Source organism: Peromyscus californicus, unplaced genomic scaffold (genome assembly GCF_007827085.1).
Source record: "Peromyscus californicus insignis strain IS unplaced genomic scaffold, ASM782708v3 Scaffold_7__1_contigs__length_154581171, whole genome shotgun sequence".
Classification (NCBI taxonomy): domain Eukaryota; kingdom Metazoa; phylum Chordata; class Mammalia; order Rodentia; family Cricetidae; genus Peromyscus; species Peromyscus californicus.
In genome coordinates, this window is record NW_026294595.1 from 68,565,019 (window position 1) to 68,579,318 (window position 14,300).

Sequence of the window (14,300 nt, forward strand, 5' to 3'; positions counted from 1 at the left end):
ACGAAGGGGAGGCCCAGCCTGGCCCTGGGTTTTGCTGACTCACAGTGGAGGATGCTAATGCCGGGACCTGGCAAGCCTTGACGCTCACAGGCAGAAGCCAGGGCCTCTGTATCTGCCCAGCAGGTCTAATGGGCACTTGAAACTGTTTGGGCTTCACCAGGCAGAACCAACACAGTGAAAGCCTGACCCTGCCTTCGCTGTGGATCGAGCTGGCTTTGGGCACCTCCCTGTCCGTTCTTAGTGTCCTGTTCCTCGACCACAGAAGGGCCTCCAGCTGTTATCCTTGACCCACCATTACCTTGGGTTCAGGGGCATCAGGACCGCTGGAGACAACATCAGGACCTCCCAAACAGACCCCTTAGATGAGGGCAATTATCCAACTTGGCCATGCTGCCCCTGCTGTCGGAGTCACCACACTCGGGGGATCCTCGGGCAATGGTGGTGATAACTTCTTGGGACCACATGCCAAATGGAGGCTGAGACAGTGACCCAGCAGCCCACACCCTGACCAGGACAGCCTAAACACCTGACCCCAGTTAGCCCTGAAGCTCATGTCCTCAATCTCGTGTCCTTGTGTCAGTACCTGAGGAGGGATGTAGGGGTCCCTGAGCCCCGTTATTTGCTCCTCTTCCCGGTGTTACCACATTGAAGAAATCCCTCTGATTTCACCAGTGCTAGCTCTGATTGGCTTGCTAAGGATGGATGGCCCAGCCTAGCTTATGGCCCCCAGAGCCAGGTTTGTGCCCTGGAAACTCCAGTAGCTCCCTGGGACTCCAGCTCACCCCTGTGTGTAACATTGGCATCCTGGACTCTTGCTTCCAGGGACTCAACAGGCTTACACCATGCCCTGTGTTGAGCTCTGTGAAACGCCTGCCTGTGGCCTGTCCTTCCCCTGACCTCCTGCCTAAATCTTCAACTTCATCCTAGGTGACAAAGGGCTGTTGGGAACGCTACAGGGCAAGTGGCTTACCTAAGGTCACTGACCTTGTCTGTGCCGAACTTGAACTTGGGACTGGCTCCAGTGTAAAACCTTCTGGGACTGAGATACCTATTAAGTTCAGGCCTGTAGGCACCTGCCAACCTTGAGCCCAGCTAAATGCCCATGCGGGGCTTTGGGGGCCGGCTGTAGAGTGACCTGCTTCTGAGGAGGTATCTGCCACCTTTGATGCTGGGTGGTCCTTTCTGACACCTGGCTGTTAGTGGCAAAGCCCTGAGCAGCCACACTCCAAGATAGGTGAGGCACTACCTCCTTCCATTATACAGATGGACAAGTAAAAGCAGCCAGAGACGATGTCGCCCAGGGATCTCTACAGCAACCCTTCCAGTGCCAGGCTCAGCATCCTCCACCTCAGCTGACCGGTAGACCCTTGGTACTTTTGTCAAGTGAATGCAATCCTGGCCTTTTCACTTTTCGCTTCTTTTGGGTCTTCTGAAGCAGGTGGACCATTGACCTTCACAGCAGGGAAAGCCCATTGAGATCAAACAAAGGAAGAACTGGAGGGCTGGTGGCTCCTAGGGATGGGTAGCTTGCCTGTGATCACAGTGTGTGGAGGGGGATCAGTGGAGGGGGATCAGGCCTAGCAGACTCTGTGCCCAGGGTTTGGGATGACCTGACAGAGCTACACAGGGGCAAAGATGCTGGGAAGACACACCCAGATCAAGCAGCGGCTTTGGGCAGGTGGAGTGGGGTCCTGACCAATCAGAGGTGTGCTTAGAGAAGGAGGATGGGGTCTGGGGTCCAGCAAGCTTCAGATGGTTCATGAAGAGAGAGCCAGAGGAGGGGAGGGACAAGGAGAGAGAAGAGAGAAGAGAGGAGAGAGAGAGAGAGAGAGAGAGAGAGAGAGAGAGAGAGAGAGAGAGGGAATTTTTTTCCGGGGCTTCACCTTGGGGCTGACCCAGTTCACTCCTGTGGACTCACAGCAGCTGGCCCTTCTGTCACACAGCAGGCATTGGAAAGGGGGAGACAGACATGGTTCACAATCCCCTTCCCAAGAGGCACACTTTCAGCGGTGCATTCCTCAAGCTGGTGCGATCCCCCCTTCTTCTGCCTGCCGGCTGCCTTCTCTTCTCTCTTCCATCTCTCTTCTCCTCTCTGCCCCTCCCCTTCCTTTCCTTCCTCTCTCCCTCTAGTCTTCTGAGGTTCTGCTCACCCCCTCCCCTCTTGCTGCTTGTGTGTCTGATTTCAGGCTCCCTCCCTCTGTCCCCTCCCTTCATCAGGGGTTTCTCCAACCACCTCTCCCTGGCACCGTCCTGCTCATTATCCTTTTTCTCAGACCATCTTTGTCCCTTGTTATCTTTCTCACTCTGTCCTGCCTCCTTTCCGTCTGTCAGGACCCACATCCCTGTGCCCCATGTCCCCAGCTCTGGCTCTGAAGTAACACTCCTCCATGGCCAGCCAGCGGGTTGTGAAAACACCAGGGCCTCATAATCTGAAAGGCAGGATTGATGAGAAAATAAATTCCTGATTAGTGTTTTAATTTTGAGGATCTTTAGAGGGGACTGAGCAGCAAGGGAGGCTGCTGGAGAAAAACCTGCATTATTAAAGCTACAAATCCTTCCTTGCCGAGAGGCAGGAGGGGACAAGCAGGGCTCCCTGTGGAATGGGGGTGTTGAGGCATAGGAAGGGCAGGCAGGGGAATGGATGATTCCCACTGTCCCCAAAGAAGGCTCCTGGGAGGGACAGGCTCCCTTAGGCACTGAGAGCACTGGCTCCTGGGGAGGGGGGGGATCGGGGTGCAGGAGGATGGGAGAAGCTAGCGTAGTTCCATTCTCTCCACAGTGGCAGCGGAGTGCAAGCCTTTTCATCGGCCACGACAATGGGAGAAATGGAAGAGGTCAGTTGTTGAACTCCTGGGATCTGGTTCAGTCTTGGTTCTGTTTGGCACCCCAACTTCCCCATCTGCTGGGTGGAGAGGAGAGTCTTCTGCTCCAGAAACGTGCGAGGCTGAAGTGAGCTAGCACACCACACACACATGCTCCCATGGGTCAGCCATAGAAGGCATGTGTTAAGTACAGCTGTTACTCTTGCTGTGGGCACATAGCTCATCTCACACATACCAACTTCCTCCATACTCTCCAGGGCTGGGTTACAGCGTCCATTTGGCCTAGATTTTTACATGGACACTTGGGCAGGATCTGAACTCAGGTCCTCATACACAGCAAGTATCTTACACAGCAAGTGCTCTTATCCACTGGCCACCATCCAGCCTCAGTTTTAAGCATTTTAAGGCACCTCCACGTAGCTCCCACCCTCATAACAGCTTTGCCCTTTTTAATAGATGGCCTGAGGCCTAAGCCCCTGGCCAGAGATCACACTGCCCCAAAGGAGTAAGGGAAGACTGAGCCTTGCTCTGGTCTAGGTTCTCAGCAGGCCCCCCCACAGGGAGTGTACACACTACTTCCTCTACTCAAGGCCTTTCCGGGAAAGGGAGGCTGCTGGTGCTCAGCTGGAAGATGTGGGGCCAGCTCCAGAACCGACATGGAGGCCCCTTGGGGTGAAGGCTAGTGAACAGAGTCACCAGGCAGAGCGATTGGCCATTGCATCCAGAGTCTCGGATAGGCCTGGCCTCCTGAGGCCTGTCACTGGGCCACGGGGCTTACTTATTTGGTTCCTGTCCAAACCCTGAGAAGTGTTGTCCTGAGATCTATTTTCAGAAAGAGAGCTGGAGTTGGCCCCAACTCTGCAAGTTCACAGGTTCACGGCCCTCTCATTCCCTCATGGAGTATTTTTCCCCTTAGTTAATTTTAATTGTTTAAAACAATGTGTTTAAACCTGGCTTTTTGTCTAGTAGCTCCAGGGCAGGAGCCCAGGGAGAGGAACACAAGTCCTGGGATTGGTTGAGGGGCCTGCTTAGTTCAGCCTGACACTCCTGCTTCCCTTGGGAACTTGACCACAGCCTGGCTCTGTCCTAGGGGTCAGGGGACAGCTGGCTGTAGTAGTCTCCCAGCTAAAGCCCTGGTTGCCAGTGTAGACTGCTGGGTGAACTGCTGGGTGGATTAGAAGCCCATTGTTTGGGTCCTAAGGTGTGCTTGGCTGCTTTGGGCCACTAGACGGTGGGAAGTGACTTTTCCTTCTGTGCCTTGCTTCCTGCTCTGCAAAGTAGAGATAGAAATACACCCCCAACTGGTAGAAGTTCAAGGTCAGCCTGGGCTACATAATAAAATTCTGGCTCAAAATTCAATGTAAAATGCAGTAAAACATTGCTCTTGGGGAACTATTCTGAGTTTTTTCTCCAATACCAGCCTGAGGCCAGGCTTCGAATGGAATCTACTACTTATCTGCCAGGTATCCAGGCTGGCCTCCACAACCCAGGAGGATGCCTAGTCACACCTGCTGTTCCCACTGGCGGCATGTCCTGTTGTTTAGGGCCTTCTAGACATGACCGTGGTCATCCCTTGGTACCTCTCCAGCCTCAGTCTGCCTAAGTCTCATCAGTAACCCTTGGCCCTCACACCACCAAAGCCACCGCCACTCAGCAGTCGTCATGCCCTGATTGAATTATGCCCACAAGCTCTGGCAATCCTCCAGCTTCTCCCCACACCCACATCAGCACCATCACCCCATTTGTAGAAGAGGAAACTGAGGTTCGGTTCCTATAGTGAGGATTCCTTCCCTGGGAAAGCTGTAAACACCGTTTGCTGCCTCTGCCCAAGGTCCCAATGGCAAACCATAGCTCACCCGGGGGAAACCAATGAGTTTCCTGGACTTACAGAGCATGGATGAAGGGCTACTGATAGGAACAGGGTGACCCCAAAACAGCCAACTGAGCAGATGATGGCTCCCCCACCCCTAGCCACATGGATGGAGTCCCCCTCCCGGGTCATATATTCTAACCCTTTCTGAGGACCCCTGCCATGTGTAGTTAGAGCAGGATTGTATGCAAATGGTTGGATACTCAGGCAAGGGTCCAAGGACCTTTCCCACCCCTTATTCTGGGAGGAAATACCAACAGTCCATCAGTCCATGGCCCCAAAGGATGGAAGCTTGGAAGTAGGCATACCTGATCTTATTAAGACGGCCGAATTCTGGCTGTGAGAGCAGCACCTTACAGTAGTTCTCATGCATGAGTGAGTGGACTGAAGTTATTCACTGTGCGGAGAGTGTGCAGGGATTTGAACCCATGTGTGACTGCTAAGGGACATCATTCAGACAGCTGGGCAGTTGTGGTGATATTTTACTTGTGCTGAAATGTGGTGATATTTTATTTGTGCATTAATAAATAAAGCTCGCCTGGAGATGGGGGTGGGGGGCAAGGCCAGCCATTTTAAATAAACAAAGAAGCCAGGCAGCACACACCCTTAATCCCTTAGCAGGCAGGATCTCTGTGTGTTCAAGGCCACACTAGGGAACAGAGCTAAGCGTGGTGACATATGCCTTTAATCCCAGTACCAACCATAGAGACCTGGAGGTCTGTATAGACAGACAGTGACAGAGCTGTGTAAAAAGAGGAAGTGAGGTAGCTGGGCTAAGAGACATTGAGAGGGCAGAAAAGCAAGGCATATAAGCCTGGGTAGACAGGAAGTCGTGCTCCTTGGAAGCTGCGGAGTTGGTGAGGTGAGGTTAGCTGGTAGCTTTCAATATTTCCCTGATCTCTCTAAGGCTTTAACCCAAATTTCTGACTCTGTGTTTTTTATTTAATTAACCATTTAGAAATTTGGCTACAGGCAGTAGGTGACAGGGACTCAGTAAGCAGAGCAGAGAGAAGGAGGAGGAGGAAATGGCAGGTGGATGGAGCCTCCAGTGGAAGCCCAGATGGCAGAAAACCATATCTGCTATTCTATGTGGTGTCTGTGGCGAGAGGATCCTAGCCATTTCGGCAAGAGGCCCTGAGCCCGCAAGTTAATTATCTAGTTCAGTATCTAGATGTGGTGATTGAGAAGGAAAATTGACTTAGCAGTTCCTGGACTAGCTCTCTGTGTGTCCTGGGGCGGGGGGGCAGCTCCACCTCTCTGTGCCTTCGCCTATAACGTGGAAGAACCTTACAGGGCCAGACTGAGTATCAGATGGAGGTCTCTGCATGCAGCTGGAGTGACCTGATTTGAGCTCCTATGTGCCGCCTGGAGCCCAGCTCCTGTCCACACAGCCATTTCCTGGACTGAAGGAAGAAGGAGGTGAGACAGATTCCAGCATCACTTCCTGCTTCAGTGGGTGGCCTCAGGCGGAGCCAGCCCTTCTAGGAAAGAGCCACGGGAAAGTGGACAGGGGCTCAGAGTGCTTCTGCGGGGGGTGTGGTCCCCTGCCGGTGGAGGAAAACAGCTGGAAAGACAGGAAGTTGTTCCCGGGAAGAGCCCGCACCTCCGAGCTGGGAAGGAAGTCGAGGCAGGGAGCAGGAAGGCTTGGCTGTGGTTGTGCCTGCCATTGCTGCAGCCAGTGTCCTGGGATGACCGTGGCTGGGGACTGGACGCAGCCTCTCTGGCTCTCTGTGACCTCCTTGGGAACAGTTTATAGACTGCCAGGGACATCTCAGCTCTGAGCATGAGCCAGTACACATCCGCATTTCCCTGTGTTTGGGACTCCAGGGGGTAGTTTTACAATGCTGAAGGGATAGGCTCCGAAGCCTTCTTGGACTGACATCACACCTCTACCCTCAGAAGCCGGTGACCTCCCGCATCTTCTTAGACTTAGCTTGGCCTCAGTTTCTGTCTCTTTAAAATGGGTCCAGGCAGCATCCATTCCCTGGTGCTGCTAAGATGAGTAGAGAAATGAGGGAGGAGAGATGGCCCAAGGACATGGGACTTGTCAGGAGAAGCCCTGGGGTTGGCTGATCCCAGGTCTGAGACCACTCTCTCCTTCCTCCCTCCATCCTTACCTGACAAGTCCCAGGTGCTCTCGAAGAGGAAGGGGAGAGGTGATTCTAGAACTTTCCTGGTAGAGGATATTTGCACAGTCCCCTTTCCTACTTGGTAAATTCTTTGGTAATTTCATACATGAATCAATGCGCTTAGATCATCTCCATTCCTCACTCTTCACTCCAACTCCTCCAGGACTCCTCCTCCACTTCTCCCAACTTAATGTTCCTTCTTCCTCCTCCCCTCCCTTCCCCTCTTCTCTGCCCTCCTCCCGTCCATCCTTCCCTTTCTCCTCCTTTTTCTAAACCACAGAGTGCAATTAGTGCTGCCTGTATGCCCAAGGATGAAGGGCCATCTGCTGGAGCATGGACAACCTACCAGTGGCCAACACCACTCCCTCCTCCAGAAGCCATCAACCTACAATAGCTCTCAGCTAGAGGCGGGACTTCCGGAGCCCCTTCCTCATCCACGCTGGAGTGCCGACTGGCTTGATCTTGTGTGGGTCTTGTGCAGGTCACCACAGTTACTGTGCGTTCATGATGATGACTCCCCTGTCATGTCTGGAAGACAATACTTCACATCAGTCCTCCACAACCCTCTGGCTCTTGCAATCTTTCTGTCCACTCTTCCTCTGTGTTCCCTGGACCTTGGGACCTGGTGGGAAGGGTTCATTTTCTACTTTTCAAATGTGTTGCTTTTCCCACTTCTGAGGCTCATGTCAGCCTCTCTCTCTCTCTCTCTCTCTCTCTCTCTCTCTCTCTCTCTCTCTTTCTCCTCTCTCTCTCTCTCATACACACTCACACACCCACACTCACCCACCTACACAATCGCATATGCCTTGGAATGGTGTCTGACTTCTCCGCTGGTGAGTTCTCCAAGTCCAAATGGACTGATTTTAGACCTCCTGAAGTACTGGGAGCCCTTCATCTTTCCTTAGGACTCAACTGTGTCTTAGAGCCACTCAGTGTGGGATGAGGGTGAATAGCATTTGAGATTGACCTAGGCCTTCACAACCAGTGGCTCATTGGAGAGACTCTGGGGTAGGCAGAGACTAGATTAGACCAGACTAATCACTCCCAATTCACAACAAGCGGACGAGGTGGTGTGCACAGAGAGGTTAAGAAATCTACGTGAGGACCGGAGCATAAGCTGAGGCTGCCTGGCTTCCCAGTGTGTGGTCTCCACCATGCTGCTCTCCACCCACCTGTGAGAACTGAGAGAAGGAAAGGCTGAGACTCCAAACTGACAATCAACCCCAATTATTTCCCATAGGATTAGCAATTATTAACCAACCTCTAGGGAGTCAGCTAAATACAAGGCAATGAAACCAGCTCCCAGCAGTGGAACCCAGGTGTGCGCTCCAGCTAACGGGAAGCGTTATGGGACAAAGGGGATATTTGCTGGTGTCTCAAGCTATTTTCCTCATTTACTTTAATTAATTAGTTAATTGTGTGTGTGTGGGGGGGGTATATATATATGTGTTCACACATGCATGCAGGTGTACACGTCTGTGTGCATACACTTGAAGACTAGAGTGTTCAGGACACCTGATGTTTGGGATATCCGGTGTCCTCCACTGTTCTCCACCTTGTTCCCTTGAGACAGGATCTGTCGTTGTGATTTTTTTTAAAGCTGGGCCAGTCGCCATCAAGTCCCAATGATCCTTCTGTTGCCTCCACTGCCCGTTCCAGCCTTACACCAACTCTGTGTGTGTGTGTGTGTGTGTGTGTGTGTGTGTGTGTGTGAGAGAGAGAGAGAGGGGGGGGGGGGGAGAGAGAGAGACAGACAGACAGACAGAAAGACACAGAGAGAGGCATGGAGAGGCGGGGCTTTGTGTGGCACCTCATACAACCTCTCACAAGGTTCAAGTGCTCTGATCCCCACCGTGCAGGTTGTATAATGGAGGCCAAAGACATTTAGCCAAGAAGTGGAAGAGCTGGGAAAAGTAATCCTGTCAGGCTCCGGAGTCCACGTCTGGACCCCTGCCCTGGTGGCTGGGACACAGTCACACACTGCTACTTTGCTTACCACTTTGACACAGCACTCCCTAACACTGACCTTCCAGACTTTGTCCTAAGACCCAGGATGACCCAGCCAGGCCCCGCTTAGTCGCAGGTCCAATTCTTACGGGCCTCATTGCTCACCGGCTGAGGGTTGGGGGCCTGGCCGAGTACAGTCAGGAACCAGGAGAGTCTGGCCGTAGCTGTGCCTCTGTCTAGCTGTGCGGTGAGAATTCCCTCCCTGAGACGCAGTGAGTGCCAAGGATGTGCCGGGCCCTCCCATGTTTACACAAGCTTTTAGAATCCAAGGCATGTTCCCCAACAGTCCTTCTCCCTCGGCCTTCAGGGAGGGACACCGGCCGGCCGGCTACATCTCCAAAACAAGTTCTAGACGCCTTCCCTGACTCCAGCTTTGACCTGTGTGTCTGTCAGCTACTGCCAGCAGCAGTGGTTTGTTTTTTTTTTAAATTTTCCAGAACTGAGGACCGAACCCAGGGCCTTGTGCTTGCTAGGCAAGCGCTCTACCACTGAGCTAAATCCCCAACCCCAGCAGCAGTGTTTCAGAACAAGTCATCCCCCACACTAGCCACTCACAGCCGCACTGGCCTCACACTGCTCTTCCTTCAGGTGACTGACCATGGTGCCTCAGGTCCTGAGCGCACAGACAGGTCAGCAGGGTGCCTCTGTTGCAGGGTGCCTCTGTTGCAGGCTGCCTCTGTTGCAGGGTGCCTCTGTTGCAGGCTGCCTCTGTTGCAGGCTGCAGGTCACACTCAGACTCACCATAGGAAGGACAGCAGCTACTGCTCAGGGAAACCCTGTGTTCTCGTCACTGTCAGGGGCCAGCTCTATCCCCTTCCCATGCCCTGTCCTGTCTGCTCAAAGCCATGCCCATCTTCAGCCGTGCGAGGGCCTGACTTCTCTTCCTGTCCGTGGAAGGAAGGCGAGCACCAGTGAGTCACAGAGCAGCGAAACACAGAGGGAACACCCCAGCTTCCAGTGGCCCATGTGAGTCACTCACGACTCAGGTCTCCTTTGCTCTCCTGGCTTCAAATGCTGAGGGAAAAGCAATCTCGGGCAGTGAGGCATGGAGGCAAAGGTGGCATGGATGTGGCTGTGGGCAGTGTGAGGGCTGTGGGCAGTGTGAGGGCTGTGGGCAGTGTGAGGGCTGTGGGCAGTGGGAGGGCTGTGGGCAGTGGGAGGGCTGTGGGCAGTGGGAGGGCTGTGAGCAGTGGGAGGGCTGGGGGAGGGGCAGATGGCAAAGCTGGGTGTGCCTGGGCTGTGCCAGCATGGTCTGTGAGGTCTAAGTAACGCCCCTTCTCTGGTCTCAGTTTCTCCACCTGTGGCATGAGTGAGGGGCTTGGGAAGGCCTTTCTTCTAAGCAGAGCTGCTTTGGTCCAAAGATTGAATCCTCAGTTAGTGGAGTCTGTGTACATAGAATCCTGGGTCAGATCCCAGTGCTTCATAAATAGTGCTATCCATCTGTAGTAGAAGCATTTAGGAGGATCAGGAGTTCAAGGTCATCTTAGGCTATCTAGTGAATTCAAGGCTAGTCTGGGATACATTAAACTCTGTCTCAAAGAGATGAGTGGAAATTAAAAGTTCTCAGCCCTTTCCTTTCTGTCCCCTTCTCTGACCCTGAAGGTGACAGCTTGTACCATGACCCTCTCCTCTCTATTAATGTATGCTCTCTCTTAGCTCATGGGCTGCTGGCTGGAGATGGGCCACAGGCAAGGTAGGTGGGGTCCTCAGGACAGGTGTTACTATTCAGGAGCCCACTCTGCTCCCAGACACTTGGCTCCAGAGGCCTGTAGCTGAGGCCCTGGAGAAGGGAGGGGCCTTTCAAAAAGAAGGTCACCCAGTTCCCAGACAGAGGCCGGCCTCCTGCGCCACATTCAGCCCCATGTGGCCTCTTGTGCTCTCTGCCCAGGCTGCCCAAGTGTCTGCAGGGTGCTGGTGGAGTTCATCTCCGGACAGAGGAGCCTTCTTTTTGACAAAAGGTCGACACTAGATAAGTGTTTCTAGGCAGAGATATGAGGAAGGCGGACTCCAGCCACACACTGCCTCAATCCTCATTGGTTCCTCTTCCTGGTGCTCTTACCCTGTGGTGATATTTTGTGTACCCTAATAAACTTGTTTAAGGATCGGAGGACAGAGCCAGCCACTAGATTAGACATAGAGCCAGAAAGTGGTGGCATACACCTTTAATCCCAGAGCTTGAGATCTCATGCCTTTGCTTGGGAAGCACACACGCCTTTAATCCCAGGAAGTAATATGGCGGGGCAGAGAAAGGTAAATAAGGCATGAGGAAACAGGAACTCACTCTGGTTAGGCTGAGGATTTCGTAGAGGTAACAACTAGTGGCTGGCTGCTCTGCTTTTCTGATCTTTCCGCTTTCACCCTACTATCTGGCTCTAAGTTTTTTGTTAAAAAATCATCTAAAAGCTGGGCGGTGGTGGTGTACACCTTTAATCCCAGCACTCAGGAGGCAGAGGCAGGTGGATCTCCGTGAGTTCGAGGCCAGCCTGGTCTACAGAGTGAGTTCCAGGAAAGGCTCCAAAGCTACACAGAAAAACCCTGTCTCGAAAAACCGGGAAAAAAAAAAAAAGACCATCTACGATTCAAACAACACTACCCTTTGTCGGACATCCCTCCAGGTTGGTCCCATGTCCTCTGAGTTCAGAGAGCAGTGTTATATAACCTGATGCCTGCAACTATATTGTCTTTTCCAGCCCTGGACCTGCAGACAGGTGGCTAAACAATTGGAGACCCCCCCCTCCGAACTTGGAAAGACCAAGAGAAAGGATCAGTTGCAAGAAACTTCCAGAACCTTCAGAGAACTATAACATATAGGAAGAGATACCTGGAGGATGGAGGTAGAAACACTACACCATGTGATACCAAGAAAGACTTTTGCCTTCTGTTTGGCCTTGGGGGAAAGTCACTTGTGGACTCTACAAGTCTCTAACTCCCATAAGCAGCCCCAGCCTCTACCTTCAGGATCCCTGACAGCAGCCAGCCCTCCTAGTGGGAGTGTGGGAGCCCAAGGCCTGCAGGGAGCCCAGACAGCTGCTGACACCTGTCCTCAGGCTGGAGGTAGAACACCCCAAATGTCTCCCAAAGGACCAGGGAAGCTGTCTATCCCACTTCCCTGCCAAGATGGATGGCTTAATCACAGTCCCCTCTTCTCTAACTAGACAAGCACATTCCCACCCTCTTTCCCCCAGTGCCTCCATAAATGGCTCATTGTGACTTGGTTGGACAGTCAGCTCTCTCAGCAAAGCTTGGGGATGGGCAGAGAACCCTGAAGGGACCCACTGCTTCTGTCTCCCTGCAGCTGAGCCCCCAGCCTCATTGCCAAAGGAGCCTTACAGAAAGGAACAGGGCAGCCCAAAGGTCTGGCCCTTAGGGCTCCCTCAGCCTCCTTCCTGTGGCCTGCTTAGCCAGTGGCAAGGTAACTTCTCAGTCATTGAGCAAGGCTCATGCTTTGTCTGCTTGCATTTGAGAGGCGTCATTGTCTAGGGCCATAAATCAACCTCTTTAATTATCACCAGTGACACATTTGGCAAGAAGATGACTGGATCTGCTGAGAACAGGGTGAAGAGTCACCTGCAAAGATGCTTGAAACTGTGTCCTGCCCTGTGATTCAGAAATGCCTGCTCAACGGGCAGAGGTCACTCCCAGCAATGCTCTTGTGAGTGGCAGGAAACCGGGTGGAGTTATTGTCGCACACAAGACTCTGGCATGAATTACCAGAGCCTCAGATGCACCACCTACAAGAAGTGGGATACCAGCCTGAAGGACAAGTGAACGCTTTCTCTCTGTTCCCTCTTTCCTTCTTTCCTTCCCTTCCTTCCTTCCCTCCCAACTTTCTAACTTCTTCCTCCCTCCTTCTCCCTCTCTTCCCCTCCCTCTCCCTTCCTCTCTCCTCCTCCTCCTCCCTTCCCTCTTCCTTCCTTTAACAGAGAACTCTGCCCTAAACTTTTTGCATGGCTGACTCCTTCTCAATATTGAAAAGGCCCCAAGTGCGAGGCTGGTGAGACCGCTCAACCATGGCCCAGCTGTGGCCTCAGGAGCTTCCAGTCTGGCTGACAAGTCTGGCATTCTGGTGAGGGCCAGTACAGATCACAGATTCCTGATGCTTAGGTGTGGTCCTGGCTGAGACTAGGGAGTGAGTGGCATGGCCATGTCAAGGATGTCAATGTCTCAGCCCCACGGGAGTGGCAAAGCCTTCCCTGAGTGAGGCTCAAAGGATGGAAAAGCCTTCCTTGGGTCCAAGTGCAAATGTTGACAGTGTGCAGAAAATGTCCATCATATATCTCCCCCGTACGTTTATGGCCTGAAGACTGCTCCTACTGAGATTTAGTGAACCCGGCCTCCTTGTTCAACTGTATGCAATAACCCCGCCTCCCTGTTCAACTGTATGCAATAACCCTGCCTCCCTGCTCAAAGGTATAGAATAAACACCCTGAGGGTACTGTGACTTCTCTAATAGAGAGCCCAGTTCACCCAATCCCAGCTTTTCTATGCATGTGTCTGTGTGTCTGTCCTTTCCTTATTCCCTCTCTACCTGTCAGGTCAGTCCGTGAAGCCCCACTGAGTACAGCAGTTGAGCCTGAGAGAATGGCCCCTCTGGCCTTGCCCATCCTTGGAGACACTAAGCAACTTGCCCCAAGCCACCGCCCATGTTAGCCTTCTGGAAGTTTACATGGCACTTGCCTTTCTCACACCAGACCAGGAGCTGCATAGTAAGGATCAGCCACCTGCCCAAGTCGGCTGACACTGTCCAACACAACTAACCTGAATCTACCTGTATGGCCCTTCCAAGCCTCCCCACAGAAGCCACGGCAGAGGCTCCAGTCCCCGTGTCTTTCCACTCTGCCTCCTGATCCACCTGGCATTTCCCCAGTTGGCTCTGTGGCCTTGAGCATTATCGGCCTGGGTGGTGTGGCCTGCACCCTCCTCTTGGGCAATGAGAGTATCAGGCCTTCCAAATGGAAACTGTCTCAAGAGCTCTCCACCTCCTCAGATCTGACTCCTCATAGAGCCAGGCTTTTAAAGCAGGCTGTAAGGCGAAGCAGGCCCTGTATGCTGCAGGGATGGTGATGCTGAGGCTGAGGCTGATCGGGCAGGGAAGAGCATGGGACTCATACCCACGTGTTTGCAAGGGCTGGCATGAGCTCTGACAGCTGCTCAGGGGTCAGGGGTCTTATAAGCAAGGACATCGTCCCCACAGGGACTAGGAGCCAAAGTGGGGACAAGCTTCTGGTGACACCTGGATCCATGTGGCTGGAGAAGGCTAGGGACCAGGGTCCAACAGACCTTGCAGGATGGAGGCTTCCAAGTTGAAAACAGGTACCCAGAGAGATGGGGATGAGGCTTGTTGGATGCATGGCTCCTGGGTGTTTTTCCTTTAAGCCACAGTTCATTTAGCGGCTGTCCTGTGAGGGAGACACATGTGTCACCGGTCCCCAGTTTCCGCTCAGCTCCAGCCTGGTCCATTCCAGCCCTCAG

General features: G+C 53.0%; 1 long non-coding RNA gene across 7 annotated transcripts in view; it reads left to right on the top strand.

Moving 5' to 3' along the window:
* The window catches only part of LOC128101156 (uncharacterized), a 57,302-nt gene extending 43,989 nt beyond the window's left edge, over positions 1-13,313 (top strand). The window contains exons 3-7 of one of the 7 annotated variants that reach the window (XR_008215006.1): positions 1,264-1,370; positions 2,780-2,834; positions 5,986-6,111; positions 7,102-9,794; positions 11,519-13,313. This is a non-coding gene — a long non-coding RNA (uncharacterized LOC128101156). The remainder of the gene's footprint in view (positions 1-1,263; positions 1,371-2,779; positions 2,835-5,985; positions 6,112-7,101; positions 9,795-11,518) is intronic. The other 6 variants (XR_008215005.1, XR_008215007.1, XR_008215009.1 and 3 more) reach the window with 6 other exon arrangements.
* Positions 13,314-14,300: the final 987 nt, after the last annotated feature.